This window comes from Cannabis sativa, chromosome 3, assembly GCF_029168945.1.
Source record: "Cannabis sativa cultivar Pink pepper isolate KNU-18-1 chromosome 3, ASM2916894v1, whole genome shotgun sequence".
NCBI classification, from domain to species: Eukaryota; Viridiplantae; Streptophyta; class Magnoliopsida; order Rosales; family Cannabaceae; genus Cannabis; species Cannabis sativa.
Window position 1 is genome coordinate 26232460 of NC_083603.1, and position 14417 is coordinate 26246876.

The window sequence follows — 14417 nt, forward strand, 5'->3', positions numbered from 1 at the left end:
TAATCATTAACAAATTCATATGTTCTGGACTTAAATAGAATTCATACATTACATGCATATAATCATGAAATAAATCATGTGAACCATGCAACATAAAAATGTTATTCTTAATCTTTATTATTAAGTAAATCTGATTATATTAAAGTGGGTTTTATTTAAGACATAAAACCCAACGAACTCCCACTTGCACTAATATAAAACAAAATGTGCATTTCAAATAATCTCAACACCTTGAGATACAAATCAAGTGTAGTAGTAGTATACTCCTCGTAATAGGATCTGACAGGTTGAATTAAACACAACCTTTTCTCCACCATTACTCTTCCTTAATCACAAAATCTTTGATATTTTGAAATTCCTCTCTATATGTCTGCTCTCTTAGGATACTGGATTCTATACTTTTGGCAACTACTTTTTGGTTAAGACAAGTTGGAACGGTGCCACAAATGTGTAGAACTTTCTTTAGACTGAATAAGTACCTTTCCTGCATCTTTAACATTCAGTCTCTCTCTGGTAGACCTAGAGGCTTCAGATAGGTTTTTACACTTCTCCAAAATCACTACTCCACCCCCAGAGTAATCATTATCTTATCAGCAGACTTTCTAGCACAAAGGCAAGTCTCGAAATCTGATGTGGTGTAGTCTAAGAGTTTTAAACGCGCCCTTATCGACTTACATATAGTTCCTCTTCTTAATCTTAAGATTTACTTGAATGTCTTCCAATGTTCCTCTCCTAGATTAATCTGATACCTACTCATTACTCGCACTCAATAGCAGGTGTCTGGTCTAAGGCATACTAAAGCATATCTGAGACCTCTCACTGTTGATTTAAGGAATTCTTTCATGACTTTATCTTTTCTGGAATAGTTGAGACTTTTTCTTAGATAAATTAAATCTATGTGTAAAAGTTGAGAAACTTCTATAGATTGCCATAAGAAAAAAAATGCTTCAGCATCTTACTAAAGTAAGCTGCTTGCACTAGAGTAAGTAATTAACCAGGTATACCATAAGCTATAGGTTTAGATAAACACAAACCTATAATACTAGGAACAGGAAGTTTTGTTAAGTCCATTGAATAGAGCTACAAATGAAAATTTCCTTTCTTGTCCTTGTAATAGAAAAGTTTAGGTTACTCCATGTGAATGGATTAAACCATAGTTCTCTTGGCTTTACTTGTTAGTTTCTTATTTTGACAATCCATTACTTGTTTAAACTCACAATGGATTTTAATCACTAGTGTTTTCCAAGTCATAAGAAGGTGAGTTCCTAGAAACCCTCCCACTACGACAAGGTACCGTGAAGTATGTCTAAGAAAACTAAATGGTATTGACCTCTTCGGTTGTGTTAAGAAAACAGAGGTAGTGGGATCATCATATGTAGAATAAGATGATAGAACACTTTTGGAATCAAGAAAAAATATCTCCTTTATTTGCTACTTTATTTTCAGACTTAGTCATTTTCTTAGAAAATTAGTATTTGTTTAAACAAACACTTTCTTATCTATTGACCATGGGATGTTCCACCCCTAATCACTTAGAATAGCTAACAAACATGCAAACCATGGTTAACAGTTCTAGCTTGTCTTAAGATTTCGATTAGGTCATCCATGAATCTTGTAATGGTTTACACTAAGTACCTAACCATTGCATCATTCTGAAATTGTATTACCATAGAAGGATTTAGGCAACGACTAGTAACTAATCATCAATATGCAAATCGAATTTCTGGAGAGGTGAGTTTGGATATAATTCAAAATCAACTTAATGATCTTTGAACTGCATATCTACTAACTATTTCTCCACCCCTATCAGTTCGCAAGATCTTTAACCACTTACCATAATGGTTTATCACCATTGCTAGAAATTCATGAAATTTTTCAAACATTTCAAATTTCTTTTGCATAAGGTAAAATCTAGAGTGATCGTTTTAAGAATATAACGAAAAACTCATATCCACCCCTGAATGTACATCCATCTGCGAATGAGATGAACATACTGTTGGGTTTTATGCCCTAAATAAAACTCATTTCAATATAGTCAAATTTACTTATTAATATAGATCAGAAATAACATTTAATGTTGCATGGTTTACATGATTTATTTCATGATTATATGTACATAATGTATGAATTCGTCTGAAACCCTTTTCACATACTTGATCCTAATTATTGTGCTGTCAACACATTGGAAAGTAAACATGACTATGTGAATAAAGTTTCCTAGATTTATCAGACACAGGGTTTTACTGATATGATAATCTACAACAAGAGTTTACTTGCATTTGGAGAAATGCTATGTTCTTTCCAGAGCATTGGTTAAAGTAAAGCTCAGGTTGGATGCATGGAGTATGCATCGCAAGGGACCGATATTGAATTTTGACTTAGATTTATTAAACTTACCGTAATATCTATTCAAGTCAATATCGCCTAGTTGATCCTAGATCAAATGTTCTTAATCCTATTATGATTAGGCTCAATCTTGAAAGGCTATTCGTGTTCTTTGATTTGTTAGTTAAGCCTACTTTTAGGTCAGGGTGATACGTATATTTTGGGAACACGGTAGTGCAAGTGAGTGGGAGCGCTATCATAAACATGAAATCTATAGCTTCGATCTGGCGAATAGGAAGCAAAGGATGATCTCCTTCGAGCTTGACCAAACGGACATAAATGGTGGAGTACTCATTTCACATAAGTTGAAATATCATTTATACGGGGTCAAGTGTTTTAAGGATAAAATACATTGTAGGGTGTAACGGTAATCTAATCCTTTTACAGTGTAGATCATTCATATAGAGGATCATTGATCACATTAGGATTATAACAATGGATAACTAATGATGCGTCTATATGGTGGAACATATAGAGCATTCTATATACTGAGAGTGCAATTCTAAGTTCTATGCGTGGATTCAACGAAGAATTAATAAGTCAGTGAATTTTAGTGCTAAATTCTTGATCTACTTATTGGAAGCTCGGTTATATAGACCCATGGTCCCCGCACTAGCTGAGATAATATTGCATGTAAGACTCATATAATTGGTTTTGATTAATCAATTATAATTCTCAAATTAGACTATGTCTATTTGTGAATTTTTTTCACTAAGTAAGGGCGAAATTGTAAAGAAAGAGTTTTAGGGGCATATTTGTTATTTATGATACTTTGTATGGTTCAATTAATAAATATGATAAATGACAATATTATTTAATAATTATTTATAGTTATTAAATAGTTAGAATTGGCATTTAAATGGTTGAATTTGAAAATTGGCGTTTTTGAGAAAATCAGATGCAGAAAAGATAAAACTGCAAAATTGCAAAAAGTGAGGCCCAAATCCACTTGTATAGGGCCAGCCACTTTTGTAGGAAATTTAAACTGATATTTTGATTATTTTAATGCCAAATAATTCAAACTTAACCCTAGTGGAATCCTATAAATAGATAGTGAAGGCTTCAGGAAATTAACACTTAAATTTTCTACTTTTTTTCATTCAAAAAAAACTGAGCCTTCTCTCTCCCTATCTTTGGCCGAACCCACTCTCTCTCGCTTCCTCATTGAGATTTCGAAATTCTTAGTGTAAGAGTAGTGCCCACACACAGCAAGTTACACCTCAATCATAGTGAGGAAGATCGTGAAGAAAGACATTCAGCAAAAGGAGTTTAAGCATCAAAGATTCAGAGAAAGAGATCCAGGTTCAGATATTGATAATGCTCTGCTACAGAAAGGAATCAAGGGCTAGATATCTGAACGGAAGGATTCATTTAATTCCGCTGCATCCAATGTAAGGTTTCTTAAACTTTATATGTGTTTAATTTGTCGTTTTAGAAAGTTCTTATTTAGGATGTTCATAAACATACTTGTGAGTAGATCAAAGATCCTGGTAAAATAATTTCCAACACTTACTTTCAGTGGATGTAGGCATATTAACTCCTTGCAGAGATTGATCTTGTCAAAACCACTATGACCAAGATACAAATGCCGTAGATAAAAAAAATGTGGTTGTAGTCTTTTGATGACTTAGGTTTAGTTACATTAAAGAGTTCTTAGAATAGTGCAAGTGGATCTTGGTCACAGAATACTAAGCTCATATTCCATACAGTTTGAATCCATTGATAGAAAATGGTTATTAAACACTTGTGTAAGTGAAACTGTATTGTATTAGAAAAACCTATTTGGAATCTAAAATTTAAAGTCAAAGACTTAAATTTATACCAAATATAATGAGTAATTCTTTCTTGGACCACCACTACTAATTTAACTCTAAGTCTGATTTGCCGATACAAGTAGGAGATTTTTAAGATTGAAGATTTATGTCATTTTGGGATAGAATTTTGGGAATATAATCATATGCGCCATTTAATTTCTTAAGAGAAAATATAGAATGACATGAAATGATTTATAGACCAATTATCCAATGATATGTTATTGAGCTAATTCGAAATGAATAAGCTAAGAGGAATTAGGATAATTTCGTTTATCAATAAGAATCCAACGATGCACCGATTAGCGAGAGACAAAGTTATTCTTATTTATACAATCTTCTTGTTTCATATTGTAAATACTAGTCTAAGGTGTCATCAATTGATGAACAGCTAGATGTTGCATTTACAATATTTATCTTTAGAGATCTAACACTATTATGTTTGTCTAATGGTTGACAATCCATTAGGGATTTGTCCCATTAGAACAACAAACCAAGTTAGACCAACAATGAAGATTCGAAATTAAACTACAATTTAATAATAGAAAAATAACATGGTTCAATATAAATTCATACACAATTCAAAAATTATTAAACACATAGCAAGTAGGAATGATAAGTGAAAATACTAAAACATACAATCCTAAATAATTTCCAAGGTCTTCAACAAACTGATATCAGTGTCCCGTTTAGGCGAGAGTCAGTGATACCATTCATTGAATAGAGTTGTCAGCCCATCTAAAATGATAAACATTCTAGCAACCTTTTATTCGATCAAGATTGGAATCCAGCGTTGTCCCGTTTAGGCGAGAGTCAAGGCTATTCTATCTTATGAGCTTCCACCATTGTTTCATACTTTTGTAAGTCAAATACAGTCGCTACCATTAGGGTGATCAATACTAATATAAAACACTTACAAAGAATACTTATCTCTCGAGATTCTACGGCGTTAAATTGCTAATGAACGTTCCTCCATTAGGGAGGATTACTCCCTAAAACAAGAACTATGTAGAACAAATAATGGAGATCGAATATCGTAATAATAATAAAGCTTATTATTTAAAGCGTATTTTCTTCTATTATTTATTTTAATCAATTTATGTTAAATATATATTTATTTAATTAAAATTTCCAATTTAGAATGAAAAATTCTAAATATAAATTTTAATTTAATATTTATAAATTATACTTAAACGGATATGAAAATAACATGAATTATTTCCATCTTAGTAATAATTTCCAATAAATATTTAGAAAATTATTCAATTTAAGTTGTTTTAAAATTAATTTAAATTAATTTACAACTCAAATTTAATTTTTCTATAAATATATATTGCATTTCGAAAAATTGAAGTATCTAAGAATACAATTTTCAAAATTGCTTGTTCAAATAAAATAAAAATAAATTCTGAAAAGAAAAATTATTCTAATTTAATGTTGGCCCAAAATTAAGTAATAAGATTAATTTACAACAAAAAATATAATTTTCCTATTCAATTAAATATTAAAGAAAAATTTCAAATATTTAAGTATCATGATGAAAATTAACTTAAATATTAATTTTCTATTTAATTAAATACACTAGAAAAATACTTTAAGCAAAATAGATAATAACTATCTAGACGTTCATTGACTAATTAATTCAAATTCTAATTATAATATATTTTAGTTCATTTATTTTAATTAATCATTAAATGAAAAAAATCATTGATTTAAGTTTGTCCAAAATTAAAATAAATAATTTTCAACTTTAATCTATTTTTCAAATAAAATTCGAAATTTCTGCATTAAAGAAATGCAATTTTGAAATTGTGGGAAAAACATTAATAAAATAAAATAAAATAAATTTTGAAAAATTATTCAAATTTAGGCTGTTATGAAATTTTTGAGAAAATTTCCAACTTAAAATAATTTTCTATTTAATTAAATATCATGAAAATAACAATATTTAAGTATCATGATGAAAATCAACTTAGATATTGAATTTTTAATTTAATTAAATGTATTAAATTCAAGAAATAAATAATTAAGTATAGAGGAAACTTAATTATTAATTCTAGTTTAATACTAGGAAAAATATACTTAACTTAGATTGTACCAAAATTAATTATTAAACAATTAATTTCACAATCTATGATATTTTCCTAATTAAATATTAGAAAATATAATTAGTACTAGAAATAACTATCTAGAATATATATCATTAACTAAGTGTTTTTCTAAAATTAACTTTAAAATATTAAATGAAAAATAAATTTCATATATTTTAAAAGTGAATTATGTTGCTAATTCAATTTTAATTAGGTTAGACTAATATAATTAACCTAATACAATTATTTAAATAAGACAAATGGGCCTTCACAATTGGGGTAGTTCATGTGAGGGGGAGCTGGGTTCAGTATGTTGTACCCAATTCTATATACCCCCAACTCTCTCACAAGGCCCAAAAGAGAGGAATTTAACCTTTAAATAAACAATTGTTATTCATTGAATAAGCCCAAAACTAATTGGGCCAAAATAAAATTACTTATCTCAAATTTTATTTTAGCAACCTAGTTCATTTACTTAGTAAAACTTCAATGAGCTTCCTATATGCATCTAAGCCCAATAGCAAACATATAGGCTCACACAGGTCAAATGATTTGGATGGGCCCTATCATGTTACTGTTGGGTTTTATGCCCTAAATAAAACTCATTTCAATATAATCAGATTTACTTATTAATATAGATCAGAAATAACATTTAATGTTGCATGGTTCACATGATTTATTTCATGATTATATGTACATAATGTATAAATTCATCTGAAACCCTTTTCACATACTTGATCCTGTTTATTGTGTTGTCAACACATTGGAAAGTAAACATTACTATGTGAATAAAGATTCCTAGATTTATCTGACATAGGGTTTTACTGATATGATAATCTACAACAGAGTTTACTTGCATTTGGAGAAGTGCTATGTTCTTTCCAGAGCATTGGTTAAAGTAAAGCTCAGGTTGGATGCATGGAGTATGCATCGGAAGGGACCGATATTGAACTTTGACTTAGATTTATTAAACTTACCGTAATATCTATTCAACTCAATATCGCCTAGTTCATCCTAGATCAAATGATCTTAATCCATGTATGATTAGGCTCAATCTCAGGAGGTTATTCGTGTTCTTTGATTTTTTAGTTAAGCCTACTTTTAGGTCAGGGTGATAGTACATTTTGGGAACACGGTAGTGCAATTGAGTGGGAGCGCTAACATAAACATGGAATCTATAGCTTCTATCTGGCGAATAGTAAGTAAAGGATCATCTCCTTCGAGCTTGACCAAACGAAAATAAATGGTGGAGATCTCATTTCACATAAGTTGAAATATCATTTATACGGGGTTAAGTGTTTTAAGGATTAAATACACTGTAGGGTGTAACGGTAATCTAATCCCTTTACAGTGTAGGTCATTCATATAGAGGATAATTGATCAAATTAGGATTATAACAATTGATAACTAATGATGTGTCTATATGGTGGAACATATAGAGCATTCTATATACTGAGAGTGCAATTCTAAGTTCTATGCGTGGATTCAACGAAGAATTAATAAGTTAGTGAATTTTAGTAATAAATTCTTGATCTACTTATTGGAAGCTCGGTTATATAGACCCATGGTCCCCGCACTAGTTGAGATAATATTGCTTGTAAGACTCATATAATTGGTTTTGATTAATCAATTATAATTCTCAAAGGGAAATTTCATTTTTAATGCTTAAAAAAATACCTTCTAACAAAATTTAGACTCATAATTAATTTATACAATTTAATGCTATTATTTTCAATTTCTACCCAAAATACCCCCCTTTCATTTTCCTTCTCTCTTTGTCTCTTTCTCTTCCTCACTCTCTTTCCCTCAAACTCAGGCAGACCACCAACCACCACCACTGAACCTTTTCTCCTCCACCACCGAACCTCCTCATCTACCCAAAACTTAATCCAACAACCCCCAAATCTCACCTACCCAAATCTTTTTCTCTTCCTCCTCCTCGACTTCTCTCAACCACCATCGCGCCATTCGCCACCGCCCACTTAACCCTTTCCCAATCAGAAGCTCATTGAATTCGTATTTGTTTGAGACATTAGATGGTGGTGGAGGGTATGATTTTCTTGCCAAAATGGAATTATCGATGGGTTATCGATACTTTGTCGATAGTTTATCGATGGTTTTGTCTGCGCGCTGCTTTTTTTTTGTGTGCAAACAGAAATCATCGATAACCTATCGACAACTTATAGATAAATGTCATCAATATACTATCGATAACCTATCGATAAATGTCATCGATAAACTATCGATAACCTATCGATAAATGTAATAAAAAAAATCCAAAAAAAAATAAACACGAAGATGAAGACGGAGACAGAGGTTCGGGGCCTCTGGGTTTTTCGATGCTTAAGTGCTATGGAGGTCTGACTGGTCTTGGGCCTCTAGGTTTCGTCTGGGTTTTTGGATAGATGAGGAGGTTCAGTGGTGGAGGAAATAAGGTTCGGTAGTGGTGGTTGGGTGGTCTTGGTGCCTGGGTCTGGTTGGTCTCGGTGGTGCGAGGAAGAAGAAGAGAGTGTGAGGAAGAGAAAGAGACAGACAGAGAGAGAGAGAAGTAAAATGAAAGATAGGGTAGTTTGGGTAAAAATTGAAAATAATAGCATTTAATTGTATAAATTAATTAGGAGTCTAAATTTTGTTAGAGGGTGTTTTTTTAAGCATTAAAAATGAAATTTCCCTTCTCAAATTAGACTATGTCTATTTGTAAATTTTTTCACTAAGTAAGGGCGAAATTGTAAAGAAAGAGTTTTAGGGGCATATTTGTTATTTATGATACTTTGTACGGTTCAATTAATAAGTATGATAAATGACAATATTATTTAATAATTATTTATAGTTATTAAATAGTTAGAATTGGCATTTAAATGGTTGAATTTGAAAATTGACGTTTTTGAGAAAATCAGATGCAGAAAAGATAAAACTGCAAAATTGCAAAAAGTAAGGCCCAAATCCACATGTACAGTGCCGGCCACTTTTGTAGGGAATTTAAACTGATATTTTCATGCCAAATAATTCAAACCTAACCCTAGTGGAATGCTATAAATAGATAGTGAAGGCTTCAGAAAAATTACACTTCTGATTCAGAAAAAACTGAGCCTCTCTCTCTCCCTATCTTTGGCTGACCTCTTCTCCTCTTTCTTCTTCATTGAAATTTCAAAATTTTTAGTGTGAGAATAGTGCCCACACACAGCAAGTGATACCTCAATCATAGTGAGGAAGATCATGAAGAAAGACTTTCAGCAAAAAGGAGTTTCAGCACTAAAGAATCAAAGAAAGAGATCCAGGTTCAGATATTGATAATGCTCTGCTACAGAAAGGAATCAAGGGCTAGATATCTGAACGGAAGGAGTCATTATATTCCGCTACACCCAATGTAAGGTTTCCTAAACTTTATATGTGTTTATTTCATCGTTTTAGAAAGTTCATATTTAGGGTGTTAATCAACATACTTGTGAGTAGATCTAAGATCCTGGTAAAATAATTTCCAACAGTTACTAGGTTTACACAGAGGAAAGAAGTACAAAAATTTACCTGTTACAAATTATTCATAAGATCTATTGACAATTGGACTATGATTGAAATCAGTTCATTGGATCTGTCAACAAGTTAATCATAGCAATTTAGATCAAATAAATAATAGGTTTGTTAAAAAAAATTTGAATAAACAATATAAAATTAAACAAACATTGTCCATGTAACAAATGTGAAAATAAGATATTAATATAATTAAATTATTATTCTTAAACTAACCAACTAAATTTTGAAAATTTAGGGTTGTTAAAACAAACCTTAAAAATCTCAAAATTTAAATTAAAAAAAAATGAAAAATAATTTTAAAATATCTAGGTTTATTTGAATTATTTTTATTAAATTAAATGAAATATCAAATAAGATCAATGATTTGAAAAAAAAAAAAACTTCAATATCACTTTCAAATCTTATAATTTAATAAAATTAAAATAATAAAATAAACCAATTTTAAAATAGATTTGGTTAGATAATTATTATTTTAAGAATAAAATAATAAATAAATAATAATTTTCCTAATGATCTCTCAAAATATCTTAAATTAAGCAATATTCAAATTTCTACAAAAATATTTAAGTTATTTAAATATTTAAGATATGATTTATAAATATCTAATAAGTAAAATGATATAAAATAGTAAAATATCATTTTTAAACTTATAATTTATAAATAATTAAATATTTAACAAAATAACAAAACTTTTGAATTTGAAAATATTATGGTTAAAATATCTATAAAAATATCTACGTTAATTTCAAATTTATTAATTATTTAATTTGTCATATAAGATAATTTTAATATAATATTTCAAATAAAAAAGATAAAGTAATCTTTTAATTTAAAATATGTTAAATATAAAAATATCTAATCTTATAATTAAATAATATATAAATATTAAACAAATTAACATATTTTTAAATCTGACCATAATTAAAAAATAAAATAATCAATTTTTAAATTTAAACGTCAAAATATCAAAATTAATAATAATTATTAAAAATAAATATTATTAATTTGAAATATGATATTTAAGTTCAAATATATTTAAAAATAATATTTTATTTTAAATTTAGGGTTTTAAAATTGGAAAAAATCGAATTTTGGGAAAACATCCCATGAAAAACGGATTTTGGGTGAAGGATGCACGCTGCCTAGGAGACAGGCTGCATGCAGCAACCCAGGAGTTTGTAAATGAGCCATTACGCGCGCGGAAGTGAGGGGCTGGGAGAGACGCACGGGTTCAGACAATGCTTGTCCAAGACTCAGGCGCGTGCACAACTTCCTTGTCCGAAGCCTGATGCGTGCGATTGAGCACCCATGGACACCCGATTTTCAAAAATTCATAACTTTCTCAATTTTTATCGGAATCGAGTTCCGTAAAAAACAAAATTGCTTAATTTTTTACAAGGAATCCAAATAAAATATTTTCAAAAACAGAAAAAATATTTTGCATGAAAAAAATTCTTTACAACACATACATTCATCAAACAACACATACACCACATGAAACCATCCAAATCAACACATAACATCGTTGAAATTCATATTTCATAAAAGTAAATCATTACCATGGCTCTGATACCAGCTTTTGGAAATATTTTACCAGGATCTAGATTTACTACCATGTATGTTTCATTAACATCCCAATTATGAATTCTAAAATAATGAAATAAACACATATAAAGTTCAGGAAACCTTACATTGGGTGCAGCGGAATATAATGACTCCTTCCGTTCAGATCTCTAGCCCTTGATTCCTTTCTGTAGTAGAGCATCACAAAGATCTGAACCTGGATCTCTTTCTCCCCTTCCTTTGATGCTGATTCTCCTTCTTGTTGGTTGGATTCTTCACAATCTTCCGCACTATGATAGAGATACCACTTGATGTGTGTGGGCAATACTCTATCACTAGGGTATTTCGAAAAATTGAAGAGAAGAAAAGAGAAGAAGAGAGTGGCGGCTATAGAGAAAGAATAGGAGGCTTAGGTTTTTCTCTGAAAGGAATAAGATGCATGTCCATAGTTTCCTGAAGCCATCACTTTCTATTTATAGAATACCACATAGGGTTAGGTTTGAATTGTATGGCATTAAAATAATAAAAACATAAATGGTAAAATACTTGCATAGTGGCTGGCCATGATATGGATAATGGGCCTCACTTTGCAATTTTGCCATTTTGTTATATTTCAATCCCATTTTCTCAAAAATGCCAATTTTCTAATTTAACCATTTAAATGTCAATTCTAATTATTTAATAACTAAAAATTAATTATTAAATAATATTGTCATTTAATATATTTATTAATTTAGACATATAAAGTCTCTTAATTAATAAATAAACCTAGAATCTCTTTTCTTTACAATTTCGCCCTTGCTTAGTGAAAATTCATAAACTAGACATAGTCTAACTTTAGAATTATAATTGATTAATCAATTATCTGAGTCTTACAAGAAGTATGGTCTCAACTAGTATGGGGACCATGGGCCTATATAACCGAGCTTCCAATAAGTCGAACCAAATTTACCAAGTAAATTCCCTAACTTATTAATTCCTTATTGAATCCACACTTAGAACTTGGAATTGCACTCTCAGTCATATAGAACGCTCTATATGTTCCACGATATAGATACGCTATTAATTATCTATTGTTATAATCCTAATTTGATCAACGACCCTCTAATAGATGATGTTCATTGAATAGGAACTAAATTACCGTTACACCTTCAATGTATTTTATCCTTAAAACACTTAGGTCCGTATAAACAATATTTCAGCAAAGTGAAATGAGATCTCAACCATTTATCTCTGTTTAGCCAAGCTCGAAGGATATCATCGTTTCACTTCTAAATTCCTATAGAAGTTATAGACTCCATATTTATGTTAGCGCTCCCACTCAATTATACTATCATGTTCCCAAAATGTACGTATTACCCTGTCCCAAAAGTAGGCTTAACTAACAAATCAAAGAACATGTATAATACTCTTGAGATCGAACCTAACTATATCAGGATTAAGATCATTTGATCTAGGATCAATAGGTGATATTGAATTGAATAGATATTACGGTAAATTTTAATATGTCTAATCAAAGTTCAATATCGGTCCCTTCCGATGTATACTCCATACATCCGATACTGGTAAACTTTGCCAATGCCCTGGAAAGGACATAACACTTATCCAAGGTGTAAGAATACCTATCGCTTGTTATATCATGCCAGTCTAAATCCAGTGAACTCACAAATCAGGGAATAAACTTTCAAACATATAATTAAGATTATATTCCACTATGCTGACAACACTATAATCATTAGCAAATTCATATGTTCTGGACTTAAATAGAATTCATACATTATATGCATATAATCATGAAATAAATCATTTGAACCATGCAACATAAAAATATTATTTCTAATCTTTATTATTAAGTAAATCTGATTATATTGAAATGGGTTTTATTTAGGGCATCAAACCCAACACTCTATACCATAACTGTATAAGTGTTGGTAGTGCAACTAACATTGTAAGCATGCATATACACATAACATATACATACACTCAGATATCTATATCACACATTATATACAGTTCTTACCTTCTTTCGAAATTCAATTGTGCTGGCTGACCTGATCGGAAACTCTCGTGCTAGATGGATGCCCTAATCACATTAATCACAACATAGGTGAGTGACACGCTAAATCACTTTCCGAGGACTTAAACTTTGAAACTAAAAGTTTTCCTATCGATAAATAACATGGCAATACCCTAAATATCTCAAAAATGGAATAAATTAGGGTTCCAAAAACTGCCCCAACCGGCAGACCGGTTTCCAAACGGAAGTCCGGTTCTAAGACACCAACCGGTCGACCGGTTGCCACAGGTTCCCCAGAACCAGAATTTCGGTTCTGTGCTGGGAACCCAAAAAATGCCCCCATGACCTCAAAATCAAACCAAACTTTGCAAAACTCTCCAGTATACCTGTATATACTCAAATATACCCAAACCAACCAAAAGAACTCAACAACCAGCTCATAAAATAAAATCACCCTTAGAGCTCCAACTTGAGCTCATAAACTTCAATTTAACTCAAACTATGAAATACTCACCTAACCTAGCCCAAGCTAGCAATAAACGTCACAATCAAACATCAGAATACACATTATAATCATCCTTAAACCAACAACCCCTACATCATAATTTCACAAACTCAACCTAAAGAAAACGCTTGAAAACATGAAACCAATGGTCTAGGGTTTACCTTTGCTTCAAGAATGCTCAATTCCTTAACTTCAATCCAGAAAAACACAAAACTTTGAGGGTAAATCCCTCTGGTTTTTGCCCCATCCGAAAGAGAGAAAGAGAGAGGGTGAGTTCTATTTGGTTTTTCTTACAATTCCTTTATTTTCTAAAAATGTGTAAAGCCCGCTTAGTTAATTTGGAAATTAGCAGTTGTTTATGTTTAATTATGAAATTATTTATAGCTATTTAAATAATTTATGATACTGTTATTTATGTTATTCAGTAGCTTGCATATTTTGCATTTCCGGTGTCCGGTATTTTGGAACTCGGCGTTTGGCTCAGTAGAAATCACAACTTAGTATGTTAGTATTTT